Source organism: Mus musculus, chromosome 19 (assembly GCF_000001635.26).
Source record: "Mus musculus strain C57BL/6J chromosome 19, GRCm38.p6 C57BL/6J".
Lineage (NCBI taxonomy): Eukaryota > Metazoa > Chordata > Mammalia > Rodentia > Muridae > Mus > Mus musculus.
The window spans coordinates 7,149,774-7,170,199 of NC_000085.6; the positions used below are offsets into that span (position 1 = coordinate 7,149,774).

At 56.4% G+C, this 20,426-nt stretch overlaps 2 protein-coding genes across 5 annotated transcripts in view; one reads left to right on the forward strand and one right to left on the reverse strand.

The window, feature by feature from the left end:
• Positions 1-16,410, reverse strand: part of Flrt1 (fibronectin leucine rich transmembrane protein 1) — a 78,720-nt gene extending 62,310 nt beyond the window's left edge. For both annotated transcript variants that reach the window (XM_006527170.4, XM_006527169.3), the window contains exon 1: positions 15,919-16,410. The gene's annotated coding sequence lies outside the window, so the exon portion shown is untranslated. The remainder of the gene's footprint in view (positions 1-15,918) is intronic.
• Macrod1 (mono-ADP ribosylhydrolase 1) overlaps positions 1-20,426 on the forward strand; it is a 141,335-nt gene that overhangs the window by 93,046 nt on the left and 27,863 nt on the right. The gene's annotated exons all lie outside the window — the stretch shown is intronic.

Here is a 20,426-nt window from a genome sequence, read left to right on the forward strand (position 1 = left end):
GGTGGTGGCCACATCAGAGAAAGATGGCTGACAAAATGATTCTGTCATGGCAAGGAGGGGCAGGCTCTGTTGGGGTACAAGCAAGAACCAAGACAGCTGGTCAGAGTGGCAACAAGAGGGAGGGGACTGGCCTTCTCTGAGAGTCGAGGGGTGTGATTCTCTCTACCCAAGGAATGCTGGAACCATTTAACACGGGAGAAAACCGAGACCCCGAAACTGGGGCTTGCACTGGTGTAGACAGAGCCCACCAGCTGAACGCATCCTGCCAGGTGCCTGAAGCACAGAGGAAATTAAAAGGGGTAAGGGCTGCTGACAGCATGTTCCAGGGAACCCCACCCCCACCCTGTTGATATTTACTGGAAGCGCAGCTTGGATTTATAGAACTGTGTTTCCAAAGAGCTCAGAGCCGCATCACAGGCCAGCGCTTGCTGTCCTGGGGGAGGGACACATCCTGCCTTTGCAAACTTGTTAATAATCCTCCTTGTCAGGCAGTTCCTCCTCTGTCTAACCTAAATCTCTCCTGTCATGGCTTGAGCCAACTGTCTCTGCCATGGCTTAGTGCATCCTGAAGCAGGCTTTGATCTGTCCTCTGCGCCCCTGGGAGACATAAAGACATCTCTGAGGGTGGTGTGGCCTTCTTTCCTGGACCATAGTTCTTCCTCCATCAGCAGTGTTCCTTCCCTGGCCCTGGCTAGTACTGGGCCTTCCCTGTCCTTGGGGGACATAGGGGGACTCAGAAATGTGGATCTGGGTTTCCCATTCACATTCACAGACTAAGGTGACAACTTCTCTTTGTCACAAGGATGCAACCCTCCCTTCCTAAACCTGAACTCACTGGAGAGAAGTCAGCCATATATGAGGATCACAGGGCAGGGAGCCCCACAGAGCAGGGAGCCCCACAGAGCAGGGAGCCCCACAGAGCAGGGAGCCCCCCAGAGCAGTGTGCCCCACAGAGCAGGGAGCCCCACAGGGCAGGGTGCCCCACAGGGCAGGATGCCCCACAGAGCAGGGTGCCCCACAGAGCAGGGTGCCCCACAGGGCAGGGTGCCCCACAGGGCAGGGTGCCCCACAGAGCAGGGAGCCCCACAGGGCAGGGTGCCCCACAGGGCAGGATGCCCCACAGAGCAGGGTGCCCCACAGGGCAGGGTGCCCCCCAGGGCAGGGTGCCCCCCAGGGCAGGGTGCCCCACAGGGCAGGGTGCCCCACAGGGCAGGGAGTCCCACAGGGCACGGAGCCCCCACAGAGCAGGGTGCCCCACAGAGCAGGGTGCCCCCACAGGGCAGGGTGCCCCACAGGGCAGGGTGCCCCACAGGGCAGGGTGCCCCCACAGAGCATCTGGCACAGAGAACACGCAGGGTGGAGATGGAAGTGCCTGGCTCTGCTGGAGGGGAGCCGACTATGCCAGCAGAGGTGGGTGGAAGGAAAACAGAGATAGGAACATAGTCTTGTACCTCAGCTCTGTCATAGAACCCAAATGACCTTGAACAAACGCAAACTCCTGCAGGCAAGGGGCTCTGGTTGCCTTGGCCACAGGGTTACAGGCCTCTCTCTGTCCCTGCTGGGGTGGAAGTAGCCAAGACCTAGAAGACCCAGAACAAGGAAAAGAGGAGAAGGTGGGGGCTTCAGTCACCTCCCTAGGCAGTCCCACGTGCTGAGGAACCCACAGAGCCAGCTCTGCAGCGGTCCCATCTGCCTCCTGCTCCTGCTCCCAGCTCCCGATCCAACCATCTGAGCCAAAGTGTCTGCGCTGCACTTAACCCTGCAGACTCAGACCTTCCTTGACCCCCCCCCCCAGGCCTGGGTTCCTAGCCATATTCCATGGGGGACACAAAGCCATCCCTGGCCAATGCTGACTTCAAACACTCCAAAGAAGGCTTGGCCTAGCAGCTGCCTCCCAAGCAAGACCTTCAGGAAAGTACAGGCTGCGACAACTCCCCACTCCCACCCCATTTGCAGAGCCTGGCCTGGTTAATCTGCTTCATTAAAGGCACTAATTAATTGGCTTAATTAAAAGGGTAACCTCCAAGCCAGCAAGCAGATCTCCTCTTGATGAGCGGAAGAGTGACTGAGGAAGCCAGAGTTGAATAGGTGCATTGCACCCACTCCTGGCCTCCGTGCTCTCTTGGGACCACAGATTCAGCCATAGCTCTTTGTGTCTGGCCAGGGAGATCCTAGGGAAACCCCAGCATGCTAACCTTTAGGTAGGGCCCTCTCCCTTCCCTCAGTAGGCAGAATTGGAAGCCCACCGTGACTCATTGCAGCGCTGCTCAACTGCAGTTAGGAGTCCAGAACAGAAGCATCATAATGGAACCCAGAACAGGCAGGTTGCAGCCAGTAACACTTAACAGGCCAGGAGGGACTGCCAACTGCCATAGGAGGGCTGGGGCTAACCTCACTGTGCCTGTCTGGCAGGCAGCTGGGTGGAGCTACGGTGAGCTCTAGCAGGAATACTCCTAGTGCTGTAGCAGGATCCCACTGGGAACCTTTGGAGTCCCAGTTTCCATTATCTTTAGTCAAAAGAGCTGAGCTCAAATCTCAGCTCAATTCCAAGAACTGGAAGGTTGTGTGGCAAGCTTCAACTCTCCCAATCCCCACAATACAGAACACCTGCCAGGGATACCCAGTCTATTCCCTTTCCAAGTAGAGCCTTCCAGGTTCAGCAGGAAACAGAGCTGGGATTGATTAGTCATGCCTGCCACGGGTGATGGTTAAGAAGTACAGACTTGTGTGCCATTCTCATTCAGCCCATTCTGCAAGGCCCAAAAAAGCTAAGCGTGCAGTCAGCTGAACATTTTCTGCCGTCACAGGGAATCATTCTCACAATACCTCAAGCCTTTACAGAGGACTCAGCTCAGCTCTTCCCTGGACAGCACCTACTTAGCTGTCTGCCAACTTTCAAGAGAATGAGGTGTTCCCAGTTAAAACTCTGAGCCGGGCACTCGTAACCCTAGCATGTGGAAAGTAGAGGCTTGAAGGATGGGGAATTCAAGTCTGTCCTCTGCTATCAAGATCAAGGCCAGCCTGGAACTCCCTGCAGAGAGAAAGAAAAAGACAAAAAGAGAAAGGCTGGGGCCTTCTGCCATGGAGTCACTGCTGGAAGCATCTTTTGCTCTGAGTCTTCGCTTTCTCAGGGATGGAAATGGGTGTGGCAGGGCTGCCTCTAAAGATCTGTCACTGTGGTTACAGAGGCCTTCCTCCTTCCCTAAACGTCAGCCTTCTCTAACCTGGACAGCCTCTCTAAAAGGTGGCAGTGTTGAAAGATGCCACACAGTGCCAAGGGACCACTAGTGGCACCGAAACAGTCACTCTGCCCCTTTCAAGGACCCCCAAAGGGGAAGACTAGACATTAAGCTGAGATAGGGTGCCTTACAGTATCCAGATGAGCTCAGCCAACTCCCCTTGGGGGGGGGGTCATCTAGACAGAAGTCAGAGTGCACCCCTAGCCCTGGCTCATCTGATAAACCAGCCTCGGGCAGTCTGGCCCCTGCTGTGAGTAGCCTGGGCCAGCACTCCATTGTCAGCTTGCAGCTTCTCCATGCTGAGCCCACAGCAGAGGCGCAAGGCTGCCTGTCAGATCTGAACAGATTCTGTCTTTGCACAAACAGCTGTTTGCCTGCTCGACAGCTCTGCCACCCAGGAGAGGTTCCAGCAAGGGGCCCCGCCCTGTAATGATGAGACTCAATCAGCGCTGCCCTGAGGAGGGCGGGGCCACTGGGCAGCTGTCACCACAGCTTCATGCTGCCCATGAGGAGCGTCTCAGAGCCTCTAAAAAGCAAGGCTATGGTGTAGGAGGCTCTAGGCTCAGAGGTTGGGCCTTGGATCAGGACCTGCCTGGCATCTCTCCACAGGAACCTGTTTTCCATCATAGCGCTCAGGGGCTGGCTGATCCAGCAGATCTTTGCACCATACAGGGTACGGCATTCAATCAGGGAACATCCACCCAGGATAATGGTTACCACTGTGTGGTTCTCCTCAGCCAGGTCAGACCACAAGCCATGTAGGTGGGGACCTGTCCATGCCAGGTGGTCATGGGAACAGATCTAGTCAGGAAGAAAAAGGGCCAGGACCTGAATCCAGACACTGGATAATCACTACTGTCACACTGAAGGCTGCAAAAGATATCCATCCACCCAGGCCCATGAACGTATGGCCACAAAGCAGGACCCTGTGCGAGTTAACACAGCTGCCCATGGGTGGCCTGGACACACCCAGACCAAGGGGAGCTCTAGGTACGGATCTCAGATCTGAGCCTCAACCAGATCTCTTGGTAGTCAAGCCCCTCGGGTCCCTGCTGTGGAAAACAAGTTGCCAGTTTTCAACTACCTTCTGAGGTTGGAATCCAAGGGGGCTGCGGGGAGGTGCCAGGGTTGGAAAGGGGCCCTAGAGCCTGTACCTGTCTGCCCAAGAGCCTCACATCCCACCTCCAGGATGAGCACCGGAAGGAGCTGCTCAGGATTCATACGAGTAGCATTAACTATGTATAATCTGGCATCCAGACTAGGCAGCCTGAGAACAATCCACAGCCCAAGCACCCTGAAGGAGCCTTGGTCTCTTCAGCCTGGGGCAAGCCTTCCTGGGGAAGGCAGGGCTAGAGCACAGTCCAGTCAGGCCATAACCCTCTCTGCAGAGGACTTCACCCATGGGTCGCATACAGGCTCAGCACCCATTTCACAGATGAAGAAACTGATCCTGCGCAGGCTAAGAAGACAAGCTGGTTTGCAGCCTGCCATAAGCCCCTAAGCTGTCTTTGTCCCCACTAGTCCCAGACTTCTCTGGCATCAACAGGCCCACAGTCTACCCTGAAGGCCTTGGGAGTCTTACGCCAGCCTCTATCTATCCATCTATCCAGCCCTTGACTACACAATGGGTTCTGGGAGTCCTCCTGAGAGTAGGACTAACCTCAGTCCTCCTAGTCCCCCTGGGACTCCGTAATTCCCTCCCCCGCCCCCAGTGCCTTGCCCACAGAGTTCAGACAAGATACCATGACATCGGGTGCTCAAGGCACAATCTGCCCAATCAGAAGTTCAAGGTCTAGGACACATGAGACTCTGTCTCAAAAGTCTGGGGGAAGGGTTTCAGGAAGGACCAGGTCTAAACTCTAGCCTTGGTGTACTGTGATCTGGGCAAGCTTCCTAACCTTAGAGCGTCTCAGTTTTCTCACCTCAGAAGAGCTGCGTCCACTGACAGGGATGCTTTTGGGGGGTCTGAAAACAACCACAAATGCCTTCCAGAGGCAAACACGGCAGCGCCCCTGCATGGCAGGAAGCCTAACCTCACCATCAGTGCCACAGCTAACCATTTCATCCTCATATTGTCCCCATCCCCACCCCTGTGCCACAGCTAACCATTTCATCCTCATATTGTCCCCATCCCCACCCCTGCCAAGTCTGGGCTCTGCTCCCACAATGATCTGTGAGCAGGGTGCTTCTGGGTCCCTGCCTGGTAACACAAACCACACCCATCCCAGACCTAGGACAGATCCAGGGCAGGAGGTCCCCAGCCTCCCACAGATAAGGGCACCTGTCCTATTGACCTCTAGGGTCAGGGCAGGGGCAACATGCTGGCACAAAGGCTGAGCTGTCTGTGCCTCTGGCCTGGCAGCTGCCCGCGACTACCCCTTTCTCCACAAAGAGGCCTTTGAGCAGCTGCTGGAGGGAGCAGAGCTCTCCTTGAAGGCCCCCGGCTCTCACAAGCCCTGACTGTCTGGAAGTCCATGGACCAGGGAGACAGCTGCCGTGGGGGCAGGGTCCAGGCCCTGCCCTGCTCCTGGGCACATTGTCGCCCCGCCCCTGCCTCCTCAGCTTCATCCCAGGATGCCCAGCCAGGGCGGGCAGCAGGCCTGAGATCTGGGCTTGGCCTCAGGCTGGCAGGACTTGACCCCCAGTATGAATGAACATCTGCCCAGGCCTTCATAGAGGCACAGGAAGTTGCTGTGGGGTTGGGGCTCTGCCTTTCTGCTTCCTTTCCTGTTCTTGGCCTCAGCTTTCCCACCTGTAAAATGGAGCCTCCAATTTATACTTGGACACTTTAGAGACCAAAGAGCCCCTCACTTAACACTCCAGTCAGGACAAGGTATGTAATGAGATCGCAGAGAATGCTAGCCCAGCTGCTACCCCACCAGTCCCACAGCTGCTGAAGGTGAAAGAGGTATAGGAAGGGGTCCCAAGGCAGAGATGTGTCGTCCCCAGTACCCCTCACTCTGAGTCTCATGTTTCTCCTCCATAAAATGGGCTGATGGGTATAGTGGCACACACCTATATTTCAAGTACGTGGTAGACTGAAACAGGAATTTCTGTGACTCCTAGGCCAGATGGACTACAGAACAATTCCCAGGTCAGCCTGGGCTACAGCCAGACTTTACCTCAAAATAATGAAATAATGGCCAATGAAATAGCTCACTGGGTGAAGGCACTCTCTGAGTAAGCATGGTGACATGAGTTCAATCCCTGGAACCCATGTAAGTCTGCGCACACACACATACACACACACACACACACACACACACACACTCACACTCACTCACTCACTCACTCATACACACACACTAATGTTTATGGATGAGCTAGTGAACTTCAGATTCAATGTCACTGAATGTGAGGCCTGCCAGTGTGCTGGAGGGAGGGGCAAGAAAATGTAGTTTTTCACGGATCAATCAGGTAGGGCTTCCTGCAGGCGGTGGTGTATGGCTAATTGTGGCAGGAAACACACGGTTAAAGAGTGGTAGATGACAACCATACTTGAGCAAAGATGTAAGAAGAGGAGATGAGGCCTGGGGGGCAAGCCAGGGCCAGGCCGGGAAGGCCTGAAAGGCCAGGCTCAGGGCTTTGGACTCAATTCCTCCATCTAGGGAGCTACTGATGGCCTCAGAGCCAGCAAGTGACTGGACTGAGTTAGACATTGTTTTAAAGCATCTGGCTGTGCCTGAGAGGATGAGAAGAGGGGGCGTGAGCAGCCGTCTGCAGGGCACCCAGGCCTCCCTGACACTACAGTGCAGCCTGAGCCTGCGAGGAGTGTGTGAAGGGCACATGGGAGAGAAGAGGGTCACGGTCCAACCCCTCCTCCAGTCCCTCTCCACCCACCATGCCTGGCAGCCCCAGGGCACTGTCACACCTAGTCCGGGGGACACTTTGAGCTGGATCTAGCCATCTTCATGCAGTCGGGATTGTGAGCCTGTTTTCTCAGCTGTTGGGAAAGGAGGGGCGGCGCTGGCGTCTGTTTCCATAAAACCGTTCTGCCGGCGCTGTGCATTTTGTTTTGTTGTGATTTGATTTTGAGGTGAAGGGGACAGAACCCAGGGCCTCACCTCGTTGAACAAGATCACTGGCCCCGACCTCTCCAGCCTGACAGCAAGCTGCAAACTAGAAGGTTGTGCAGGAAATGATCCTGCCCTGGGCTGCCTCACTGGCAGGGAGTGCTGAGAAGACAAGGTGTGCCTCTGGGGGCCAGAGGCAGGAGCCATGCTACGGGAAGGAATCCCCAAGCCCCGCCTGGATACTGTGCCTCCGTTCTGCTGGGGTTGGGAGGGCTAAGGGAGACTCAGGACACGGCCCCCAGGAAATGCTCCGCGTGGCCAGCACGACTTCTATTGCACTGTTAGCTTTGAGTTCCTCCCCATCATTTACAGAAGGCTGCCTGGATTTTGGTGCTCAGAGACCCCAGTCTGTCCCCTCAAAAACCAACAGGGCTGCCGCTATCCAGCTCCCAGGAGCGCCACACGCCACAGCTGTGGACTCGCTTGCCAACAGTGAGGGCCCAAGTGCCATCAGCGCCCCCAGAGATTCAGCTCCACTCCCTGCTGTGCCCACCCAGCTGCACCTCCATAGAGCCTTGCTCCCCTACTCTGGAACTGGGCCCCAAAGAGATCCAGCAGCCAGGGCGAGTGTGGCTGTGGCGCATCCTCAGGAGAGCTGCCCAGCAGCCCAGCTCGGGCTGCAGAAACTGGCTGGCAGAGTAAATAATGACATTTCCCCCTCTTCTCGCTCTTCGCCCCTTTCCCTTCCACAAATAAATTATCAACATGCCCAGGTCCCGGCGGAGAGGAGCGTATCTCGGGGAACAATGAAAAAGCTTTTAATAGGATTCCAGGAGCTACCGCCACTCGGTCACCACCCTAATGGAGATTGCTCTGTGACCGCAGGCCACCAGCGCCCTCCCAGGACCCTTGCTGCCTGGCTCCTCCCCAGGGCACCAGTAGTGGCACAGCCCAGCTGAGCCACCTGCTGACATCATAGGCCTGTGGCGTCCTCGGCAGAGTGAACATGCCTCCCACTGTTCCAGGCCCGTTCTCCTCTCATGGTCACACCTCAGTATAAGGCTGTCCGTTCCAGAAAGGAGGTCCTTTGCCTGCTCTGCCACCACACTCCTCTCCCTTGTGAGGCCAAAATCTGTTCAGTAACACCATTGCCTCCACGATGAGGGGACACGGTGGGGCCTCAGGAAAGAAGGATGGACCTGGAGAGGGTACACACAAGACTCCATTGCCACAAGACACTGCCCTGAGCCCCACTACGGGAGGCACAGGTCTCTGTCAAGAGAGACCCTCGGTCCTGATCCACTCAACGTGTGCCCCACCTGTCCTTGTAAAGGGCCCAGTCAGACACAAAGTGCTTCTCAGTAAACAGAGCTGTTGTCCCTCTGCCTCAGCCTGACCTTTGCAGCTAACTTTACCCCCAGGATACTACCGTTCCATCATATATTGAAGGGAAATTGAGAGCAGGGGCTGTGAGTTGTCATATGCTAGCTGTGTGACCTTGGTCTGGTCACCTTCTCTGTCTAACCCTCAGTTTTCTCCTCTGTAAAGTGGGGCAGTTCCGAGGCCTGATGAGAGTCTGTACTCTATAGACTCTCAGTATGGTACTTTGGGAGTTATGCAGTGTAGACAGTAAGTCCTCAATGACAGTAGCCCACCAGGTCCTAACACTTAGAAAATACCCAGTAGACCCAGCAGGGTCCCTTTTGGCTTAACTCCAGGAAGCCATCCTTAGCAAAAGGTGACATTTGAGCTCCACACTCTGTTTCCCACAAACTGGCTCTGTCCCCTGCTATATCCTCAAGTTCCAGGTTCTCTCTAGGGAGTTACCAATACCTGCCTCTTCACCCTCTTCTTCCTGACCTAGGCCTTTAGAATCCATTGTTCCTGACATGTGCTACTTCTGGGTGCCAGGCCCCAGCAGCTCAGCAAATGTCCCATGGGCCAACCTATTGGGGATGGTGGGGTGTTGTGGAGGTAGGAGGCTATCTCCCTGGAGCCCTGGGGAGGTCAGTGTCCTGGCACTGCCCCTGGCTTGGTCTAGCCTATCATTTGAGTTCAGGAACCCCCGCCATGCTCTCCTAAAGGCCTCCAGCATAGTCTTTGGACTGACCCCAAATGTGTGCTTGCTTGTCCCATTTTATTGGTTCAGAGACTGAGGCACAAAGATGGGAAGTAGGGTATCCTGCTAGTAACAGGTAGGATTTGAACACAAGGCCAGTGCCTAGCACTGTGAGCAGTAGACCCATCCATATGGCCTTGGACAATGCTTGCCTTTGTTCTGTCTTGGTCTCTTTTCTCAGTAGGAAGCAAGCAAAAGCTTGCCAAGCCAGAATGTCCTGGAAGCTGAGGTGTGGGACTACCTAGGTCCTCAACAATCCAAGTTTGAGGGGTAGTTGAGAGCTCAAGTGACAAAGCTGATGATGACACTGGGACCCTTGGAGGCATTATTGTCCATCTGCCTGCCTGAGACAGACCCACTCTGGCATCTTGTTCCTTTGCCTTCAACCCCACTCCAGTGAAAGGCATAAAGACACTAGGCAGGACAGTGAGGGCCAGGGGGTGGCAGCGGCCTGTGGGCAGAGAGAGGTGGTTCACTCACCCTTTAGGGCTGGTTTGGGCTGACTCAGCTTGGGAAAGTCCAGAGGTATGCGTGCTCCAGTGTATGCTAGAGTGTGCATGTAACGGCAAGCTTGATAATCGAGAAATGCACACCTGGGCACAGCTGCCTGGAGTTCCTGACCTGGCCTTGGGGCTGGGATGCAACCAGACTCCACCCACATACTGCCTAAGAAAAGGAACAAGGGAGGAAGGGAACCTCACTTGGTTCCCACTAGTCCCCACCCAGCCAGCCAGAGCAGTGACTGGGGACCACTGCATCCCACCCCATACTTTAACTGGACCAGATAACTTCAGTTCAGCTACATTCCCATGATCCTCTGCAACCTGCCATGTCCCTGGGGTAGGATGCTCACCTACCCAAAGTCACATTCCCTAATCCAACTAACTAGATCTCCCCAATCTAACTGTATGGTGAGACTGGAGAGATCCCCACATGTCACCCAGGATCATGTGTCCCTTGGGCAGGTCAGTCTGGTGGTATATCCTGAACTCACCACAGGCAGGTCAGATGTTCTACTGACAGCCACACACAGAAGTCTTGTAGAGAACCCTGAGAGCCAGCAGTGAGCCTGACAGCCAGGACCCTGCCCTCTGCAAACCCTCACCTTTGCACAGGCCCTCGCGTGCCCTCTGCCCCATCCTCCCCTGCTCCTCCAGGCAGCCCTTGGAACACTGCCCCCAGGAAAAGCCCATCCTGGCGCCAGCACCCAGCAGCAGTTTTTGAGGACATTTTCCTGAGCGGCACTTGCCAGGCGTTGCTTGTGGGGGAGGGGTGGGAAGTGGAGGGGTTGTGGAGAGAGGTTCGACAAGAGCGATTTGCTTCTGGAGATAAATGCCATTTCCTCCCAAGTCATCCCCCCTTTCTCTTCTCTTCTCTCTCTCCTCTCTCTCTCTTTCTCTCTCTCTCTGTTTGCTAAATCTGTTGTAATCTGGTGCCAACGATTAATTCAGGCAAAAGGAGGGAAAAAGGAGTGGGGGAAAAAATACCGCCGCGCCACGGAGTGTCCTCTTCAGCCACACAGGCGGCAGGAGCAGCCAGGGCTAGTGCCTCCGACCCCCAGCCTCAGTACAAAGCCCTCCCTGCTGCTGCTCACCACAAAGCCTGATGCATCTAGGCCCCCAGCCTGTGTTCTGTGCTCTGCTTGGGAGGCAGTGTCCCCTAGTGGTTAGCTGAGCCCTACACAGCTGGGGCCTGGTACCTCAGAAGACCTCCTCCCTGTTGCCTTCACCCCTTCATCCTTGAACTACACCCCCAGCCCCATTTCTCCGTCCAGTGCTCCTAGCCCCTACCTGGATCCCCTTTATCACCAGCTGCCTTAACTCTGTATCACGGCCACTGCCCTAGTCACGAATAAGCCCAGCAGGCCCTGGATAGCCTATCACTGTGCAAATGCATCCACGGCTTTCAGTAGAGGAAACCCAAATGGGCCAGCCTGGGTATCCCCAGAAGGGAAGGTCAAGAAGACAAGCCATCCATTCCAGTCCCCGTGCAAATACCTGAGGTTCTCTGCCAAGGGGTTTTAGGATAGCCCTGAGTTCTTTTGCCCATAAGTTTCTCATTCCTATCCCTCCTCGTGACTCACCCTGGTGTATGATTGAGGTCTGACCCCACACTTGGCTGCCAGCTGCCAGTGTTGTTATCACTGTTTTGAGACAGGGGCTCCCTGGGTAGCCCTGGCTGACCTTGAACTATGTAGCCCACGCTGCCTGGAATTTTCTGCAACCTTTCTGACTCAGTCTCCCAAATGCTAGGACTAGGCCTGCTCCATGGAGCTTAGCCTGAGGACAGCCTTTTGGTTTCCTTTTTTTTTTTTTTTTTTTATAAGAAGAGTTTCACTATGTGGCTCTTGGCTGGCCTGACACTAGCTATGTAGACCAGGCTGGCCTCCAACCGACTCACAGAGCTCTGCTTGCCTCTGCCTCCTGAGTGCTGGGACAGGAATACTTTTGTTCTGGACTCTTGTTCAAGAGCCCAAGGCTATGCCTGGCTAGTCTCAATCCTCCTAAGTGAATGAACAAATAAAGGAATGAGCTGGAAAGAAGGGTATAGGAACTGAGGGATGGAGGTGTCATATTCTCAAGTCCCCTCCCCTGGGACCTCTTCTAAGCCCTCTCCCCATGCTTACCACCTCAGCCTCTACTGACTGAGGACACACCCACGGTGGGATTCCAGAGCCAGGGCTGTGGAGAATCCAACAAATACCTTCCACGGAGCAAGTGGAAGCCCCAGAATCCTGACATCATCTACAGAGTGACTGACCCTGGGGAGCAGATGGGCTCTAGGGGCCAAAGGCAAGTGCACAAACAAGATCTACCCAGCACACAGGCAAACACAGGTCTGCAGACACAGCCTCCCGGACCCTCAGCAGTCCAGCTGCTGCCAGGGAACACCAAGCCAGCGGGGGGGGGGGGGGGGGGTAGGAAGCATGGTAGAAGAACTGTTGTTTCCTTTGTCCATCCTGGCCAGTCTGCCTCTCCCAAGCCCTCACCAGTACAGGGTGACCCCTACCATACAGCAAATGACTATATGCCATCCCAGGCCCATATAGTCACATAGAGTGCCAAGCTTCAAGAGCAACAGCCAGAGCTGAGGGTCATACTACCCCCACCCTTCCACAGCCCTGTGCTCTCCCTGCTGAGAGGCTAAGACTGGCAAAGTCTCCTTACCTCAGGACCCTCAGCCATGCCCACACTCACATATGTCACAGCTCATGATGGGCCTGAACTTTGAAACTCCTCAAGTCTTGGATCTTCCCACTGTCACTTGGACCAGGAAGTACTGGTATAGAGAGCCCTGACATCAGGAGGCACTAGTGACTGAGGTAGGGGACCTTAGCAGTCCTGCCTGCTTCCCCCAGGCCTAAGAAGTAAGTACACAGCGAAGGTGGGAGTAGACTGCAAGGGACCCACACTGCTAGGCATGGACTCTGCTGGAGACTTCCAGGGTTCACCTCATGGTGGCTGCCCCACTTCCCAGGTGAGGGAGCCCAGGCCCACAAAGGTCAGGCTTGCTGAAGGCCAGCTGGCCAGGCAAAGGAGTCCTTCCCAGGAACCACCTAGGTCCCCAAAATATGACCCACTGGATGACAAGATCCCCCCCCCCCCAGACAGGGTTTCTCTGTATAGCCCTGGCTGTCTTGGAACTCACTTTGTAGACCAGGCTACAAAATCCGCCTGCCTCTGCCTCCCAAGTGCTGGGATTAAAGGCGAGCGCCGCCACCACCACCACCACCGGGCTGACAAGATGTTTAATGTCATTTCCAGATCCTAAGATGAGCCAGCTCGGTAGAATACCTCCTGGCGCAGTCCCCTACCAACCCCCCCCCCAAGCTCCGCCTCCACGACGAGGCCACTTTGCAGGCCTGATGGAGGTGTCAGGGCCCCCTGCACCAAAGCAGAGTGGCTACCTTTTTCTTTTTTCTTTTCTTTTCTTTCTTTCTTTCTTTCTTTCTTTCTTTTTTTTTGGGGGGGGGGGGCTTCTCCATGTAGCCCTGGATGTCCCAAAATTCTCTTTGTAGACCAGGCTGGCCTCCATCTCATTGATTCATGAGTCTCTACCTCCCGAGTTTTGCGATCAAAGGCATGCACCACCACGCCCTGCCAAGCATCTGCTTTTTTTTTTACAGCAGCCACAGCAGCAGCCATCTCAAGGTCTGCCTCTCTATCTCTGAGACACCTGAGGAGTCTGGTCCACCGGGGCCTCCGGTCCCTCTCCAGCCAACTCTACACCAACACCTTTTTCCCAGTCTTTTGGCAGACTGTCCTGCCCTGCTCTCTCATTTTCAGGCTTGAAACTCACCCCTCCCCATAAGTCATGGGTTTAAGATCCTTGACAGGCAGGCGGGTTCCCAGAAGGGAGGCTACAGACCTGGGGCAGGTAGCAGAGGCTAGGCCACTAGGTTTCAGTGGAGACTTACAGAGCTGAGTCTCCAGGCTAAAACCCTAAAACCTTGCCTGTGCAGCCTGCCAGCAGGTGAAATGATACAGAGATGGCCCTCCGGCCTCTACGACCTCCTCTTAAACAGCCTGAGTGGATCTCCCAGGGGTTTCCACAGGACTCTGAGAGAGACACAGTTGCTAAAGGCCCACATGCCGCTAGTTGCATGGAGGAATCTGACCCCTTAACCTGCCACTATCTCTACAGAGAGCCTCTGCCCTTACAGACCCCTGAGCCAAAGAGCAGAGCCATTAAAGACCTGTAGCAAGTGCACATGCATTTACACAGCAGTCCCTGTTCTCCAACTAAGGTCCAGGGAGTAGTTATAGCAGGCCAGCTATAACAGGACAGAAACACTGAGGCACACAGAGGGAGGACTAGCAAGGTAGAGTCTGATGGATGGACCCCCATCAGACTAGCTGCATGGACTAAGCCAAGTCAGGCTGGCCATCATCTCTGCCTGTGGGCTTCTGAGCCTGGCCTGTCTGGCTTCCACTCTTCAGGGGAGGTTTTGCCTATAATCTTTCTGAGAACCAAGGTGGGATGTGTATACCTAGTTTCTCCACTCCCCCCCCCCCCCGACATCCCCCCTCCATACACTCAAAAAGCAAGACTGTCTCACTTCCCACTTCCCACCTGGCCTGTAGCCCAGTCGACCTCAGCTCTCCCTACCCTCAGACCTCCCAGGGACCCTCATATCCAACCACCCCCCCACCCCCAGGCAGCATCTCTTCCCAGGCACTGGCCCTGGCAGCCTGGGCCATTTCCATTTTAAACCTTCGGAGGAAGCCCTGAGCAATCGCCCACGGCAGGCACCAGCTGACAGGTGATGTTTGTGCCTCTCCTCCTGGGGCTGGCAGGAAGACACGCAGTTGGCTTTCAACTCCAGAAACCTGAGCCTGGAGCCCCTGTGTGCAGCCGCCTTCCCCCGTGCTTGCAGGGAGGGGAGCCCCAACCCACATCCCTCTGCCAAGAGAGTCAGAGGTCTTAGGTCCTCCTTTGCCTACACCCACTCTCCCACCCAGACAGCCTCCCCCCCCCAACTCCTAAGCTACCTAGGGTTGAAAAAGGGTGGGGCTGGTCTCCATCCCCCAAAGGATGCAAGAACGGAGGTGAAGCAAGGCTGGACCTTGTCACCCCTCACCTCTGTTCCCTTGCCTTGGCTTTATTTATTCACATCAGACCTCTCACTTGGGCCTCCAGGGCCTGGCACACCCCAGCTGAGCTGTGTTCTCTCTTAACCATATGCCCGGGAGAGCCTGGAAGCCCTCCCGGGGGCCCCAGGAAGCCTGGAGCAGCTCCCTGATGTCGCTGCTTCACAACTTTGTCCTCCTCAGAGAGCTCTGATCAACCACGGCTCCCTGCAGCTGGGCAACAACGCTCCCCAGCTTTCCGCCCCTGGGCCTCGGATCCCCACGAGGAGGGGCGTGCTCGCGGTCTATTGCCTCCTTGTCTAGGGAGCTGGGGGGTGGGGGATTCTGTGCTGTGCCCCCAGCTCGCTAGTCCCTCCGTTCCACCTTTGCAGCCGCCAGGTGCACAGTCTCAGCCCCCGCCGGCACCAGGCTGCCAGTCCACAGCGCGCGCAGGGAGGGAAGTTGGAGGCTGCCTATGCCCCCCTTGAAGTCGTTTTAAAAATAAAACCTCGCTCTAACCGTGACTCACGCGGCTAGTGGGGACGGGAGCGCGGCGCCGGGCCGGCCCGCTGCCCTCGCCGGGCTCGCCCCTCACCCTCCTTTTCCCGAGTGCGGGGCAGGAGCTGGGACCGACCTGCTCTGCCCGGCGCCCCCCGCGGGCCCGGCTGCCACCCCCCCCCGGGCGCAGCCAATGCTTGGCTTGGGGCTGCAAGCGAGCCCCCGCCCTTTCCAGCCTCCGCTCCAGGGAAAGGGGCCGCGGGCCGCGAACCCCGCGCCTCCCGGCGGCCCGGCCAGCATCGCCCGCTTTGAGCTCTTGACTTTCAATCCCCCTACACCCCGAATCCCAAAAGCTGTACGTCCCCCACCACACCGGACCGACTCCGGCGGCGCGATCCGGCCCGATGCGTGCAGCACGGCCCCCGCCCCGCACGCCCCAGCGCCCCGTCCCGACCCCCGGCCCGCGCAGCTTGCCTTACCTGCGTAGCGGCCGGGGAGGCGGGTCTCCTCGGGAAACTTTGCGGCGGCGGCTGGAGCCTCAGGGGTTATTCCAAGGAGCGGGCGGGAGCCCCAGCCGGAGGGCACCCAGGGGGGCCGGGGAGAGGAGCCCCCGGCGCGCGACGGAGCTCTGTGGCGGGCCCGGGGCGCGGGGCGCGCGGCGGCGCATCTGCCCAGCGGAGCGGCGGGAGGAGTGCGCGGGGTGGCGCCCGGCGGCGGGGTGCGTGTGCCCGGGCTGGTGCGCTCAGCGGGGCGAGGGCAGCGGCGGTGGCGGCGGCGGCGTTCAGGGCGCGGGGAAGCAGGCTGTGCGGCCGCCTCTCCCCTCGCGGCGGCGGCGGCGGCGGGGCTGTGCGTGCAGCGCGGAGCGGGGAGGGCGGGAGCGGAGAGGGAGGCGGCGGGCGGGGAGGAGGCGGCGGGGGCGGGGGCGCCGCGCTGCGCACTGGCCGGCGGGACCCGGAGCGGGAGGCTGCGCCGCCGCGCGGGGACTCTGGCCCAGCCCGGGAGAAACGGCGTCCGTGCGTTCCCCTCCTCCTAGCCTCGGCCAAAATGTCTGGGATGGGGGTGGGGGAGGACGAGTTGGGGAGCTGGTCCCCCCCTAGGGACTAGGGGGAGGGAGGCTCCCAACACCAGTCTCCAGGGCTAGAAGGAGGATGGCAAGAGAAGGGGTTTCTGGCTCGGGCGTCTCCTCCCCCTACATCGATCCTCTCAGCACCCACTCATTCATCTGTCCATCCATTCATTCATTCATCCGTCCACGCGAACATTCATTCACAAACAGAACCCACCTACTCTGCGTGCCCAGGTAACCCTCCTTGCCAGGTGCCCCTTTCTCGGCTCAGGCAACACCACCCCCCTCACTTGCAGCCCCTCCTGCACAGGACCTCTCTGAACTCTGCTTTTCTCTGAGTAGGACCCCACCCAGATGTGTAGGAGGGCAGGTTGGGTCAGATGCCAGCCCCCCCTTCCCCTCCCCTTTGAACAATTTAGCTAACCTCCCTAAACCTATGTGTCCTAAGTATAAAATGGAAGCATTAGCCCCTGGACTACTGGAGGGTTAAGGAGACCCACAAATGGGTATGTGGATGGAGGCAAGACTGATAGACGTTGTTTATGGAATGGGAAAGTTGTGCTATGCGCCCTGGGGACGCGGGGATGGATGGACTAGACAGTTATTTAGCAGGGAAAGTACCCAGACTTAGCCTTGGGAACACTAACATCTCTCTGCCCAGCCTCACAAACCCCGGGTGCAGACCTTGTTACCTTGTGACAGAGCTGGGTGGTCCCTTACAGACTTAGTTTTCCCCTTGGGTGCTGTCTACTCTGGGTGAGTCCCTAATACTGCTTAGACCACCTGTGAGTTCCCCCACAGTTCCCAGGCCCATCCCTAGACCTCCATAATCTATCTAAGACCCTCCCTGCAGGCAGACCCACTCCAACGGCTCCCACCCCAGCATCCCAACTCTAGGACCTTCCAGAAGTCCAGACCAGTCTGCACTTCTTCCCAGGCCACCTTCGCTCAGGATGCCCACTGTCACCCCTGAGGGAGGGCAAGCTGCCCCTCTGAGGCTGCCTTCCCTGCCCCTCCCCCCGCAGTCTTTGCCCCTCCCACCTCCTCCTCACCTCCCAGCTCCCTTCCTTCCTTCCCTCCCTGGGTTTGTGCTCAATTCACTGAACAGCTATTTTTTCCCTCCCAATTTTTACTTATCGCCCAAACAGCATTATATCAACAATAAAGGAAAGGGGGGAAAAATCACCCACAATGCCACCGCCCTGTGGCGTCAACAGCTTCCCTTCCCCTGCTCCCTTCCAGGCCGGTTCAGGACAGAGCTGGCTATAATTTTCACAGAACTGTGATTTCTGTCCTGCCTGCCTAGACCCCCAGATGGACTCGGAGGCCCCAGGGCTCCATCTCCACTGTTCCTCCATCGTGTCTCTTAGCATGTGCCTCAGAAATTCTGTGTCTTCCTCCTTTCCTAAAACAAGCCCCCCCCCTTACCTCCCTACCACCCCATGCCAGGCACCAGGCTGGTGCCAAGCAAGCATCTGGCCTCATACTGAGGTGGGTAGTATGCATGGGCTTGACTTGACACATCGCACTTAGATATCAAAATATCCCCTTCACAATCGTGGCTTTAGTGGTGATGTGATGTTCCTTCCAGCTGATGAACTGTAACTGGCTTAGCAGGAGCTCCTGCGCACGATTCAGGGGACACTGGGGGAGGTCCACCGTGCTGGGTACCATCTGGGACACCAGGGAGACTACTGTGAACCAAGCTGCAGTGGATGCAAAGCTGGGGTTCCAGAAAGGCACATAGTCACCCCTGGACAAGAGCTGAAACAGGATTCTCCACTCGACCCCAGAGACTAGGGCCAAGCCATCTGAGACACCAGAGAGCATCCTGGGGACAGTGGCTGTTCTCCTGGGGTGTGGGGGCAGGAGAAGGTGCAGCAGGAGCCCTTTGCAGAGATGAATGTCATAGTGGGAATGTCTAGGTGCCACCGAGCAAGAACTCTTGGCTGGAGTTGGGGATCAGAGTCAGGAAGACTGTGTGGAAGCGGTGGAAGAGGCTGATAATGGCAGCCGGGCTGGTGTGCAGGATCTTGGACCTATGGACTATGTAGGAACTCTGAGAGAAGTGGGGCATCAACCAAAGACTGTAACTCTAGGACAGTGAGACAGCCAGCTTGAGAGCAGTGAATATAGTTTGTTCAGTCCACAAATACATGATGAACCCCTGTATGCTACAGGCTACAGGAGAACACAGGATAATGGTGAAGGATAGAGTTAGTCCTGGGGGCTGGGTCCTGGGAGGCAATCAGCTTTGAGGGCAGCGCTAGTCACCCAGGAACACTTTGTGGCTTCAACCTTGAGTTTGCCAAGCCCCAGCTCCTCCACTGGGAGGGAGGCAGCAACCAGAACAATGTCCTGCAGCTCAGAGTGGGCCCTCCCACTGGGCAGCAAGGTCAGCCTGGCCCTGCCCGCAGCCTCCTCTCCCCAGCCTCTCAGCCACTACTTACCCTCTTAGGGGGATGTAGCTTCAGTTTGACACCTATATTTGTGGTGGCCAGTGACCCTCAGCACTGTCCCATCCTCCACTTTCTTATGCTAATGAGGCCACCACAGACTTCCTATGGCTAATGTGACAGTCTGGAAAGATCCTAAGATGTCTTCTATCCTACAAGTTGCTGAGATAACTGGATTTGGCAACATTGTTGTCAGGCAAGGCTGGGCCAGTCTTAGGCTCTTTCTGAGATGAGGAAAGATAGGCTCCCCGACTGCACACTTCAACCAGCACCAGTAGGGACCTCCTCTCTGGGGGTTCCAGAGACTCATGGCCACTGGCTACCTGGCCTCCCTGAACCCCAGAGGTGCCCAGGGCATTCGGGGACATTTACACAGGTTTGTGAGCTGTGGGCTGTGAGATAGCTGTGCACACTGCTTCAGGAACTCCTCGCTGGCTCACCAGCCCTCACCTTCCAGCAATGCTTCTGGTCCAGGTCTCTCCTCTACGGTGCTCACTCCCTTCAGCCATTCTCCCCTGAGAGTTCCTGTTGGCAGAATACTGAGGGCTGAAGCTTCTCACAGACAGCAATGTAGAGGGCTACTGGTGACTGAGTCTCAGGGCAGTCTCAGAGAGCAGGATAAGGCCCTGGAGAGGGAGATCCAGGAGCAACCAGAGATGGGGCTAAGTCCAGTATGCTAAGGCCCGCAACTCCTGAAAATGGCGACTGGGACAAGGGTGCTTTGAAGAAGGGTCAAGCCAGGGACAGCTGCTGGCTGAGGATCTACCCACTGAGTTGGCCTGTCTGATTTGAGTCCCATTGTCCCCTGAGACAAGCCCCCCCCCCTACCCAAATGACTTACCCATAGGCCAAAGCCTGGCCATCCTGTCTACCGAGTCTCTCCCCGACTCCTTGTCTTTCTCCTTTCTTGTCGGGGCTATAAGAGAGTACCATGGCCTGGGTAGTGTATAAAGAAAAAGGGTTGTTTAGGGAAAGGTCCTGGTCATGACACATCTGGTGTAGGTTTTATTGCTTATGGTGATTCTATTGTGTCATGTGGTAAGACAGGGCAAGCTAGCCAATATATGTTTGGTTTTTTTTTTTTCCTTCTCTTTTTTGTTTGTATGTGTTGTTTTGTTTTTGAGACAGAGCCTCATGTAGCCCATGCTGGCCTCAAACTGGCTATGTAGACAGGGATGACCTTGAACCCCTCCCACCCCCCATTCACCTCCCTCACCACACCTGGCTGTTTCTCTCCTCTTAGAAGGCCACTAATGGTGGGGCTGGGCTGTAGCTCAGCGATAGGGCACTGGGCAACCATGTGCATCCTGAACTTCAGAAAAAGGGTGTGGGGAGCACTAATCCCCTCATAAAGGTCCCATGACCTCCTCTAACCCTAATTGCAGCCCAGAGACTGATACCTCTAAATACCACTTCAGAGGGCTGGAGAGATGGCTCAGCGGTTAAGAGCACTGACTGCTCTTCT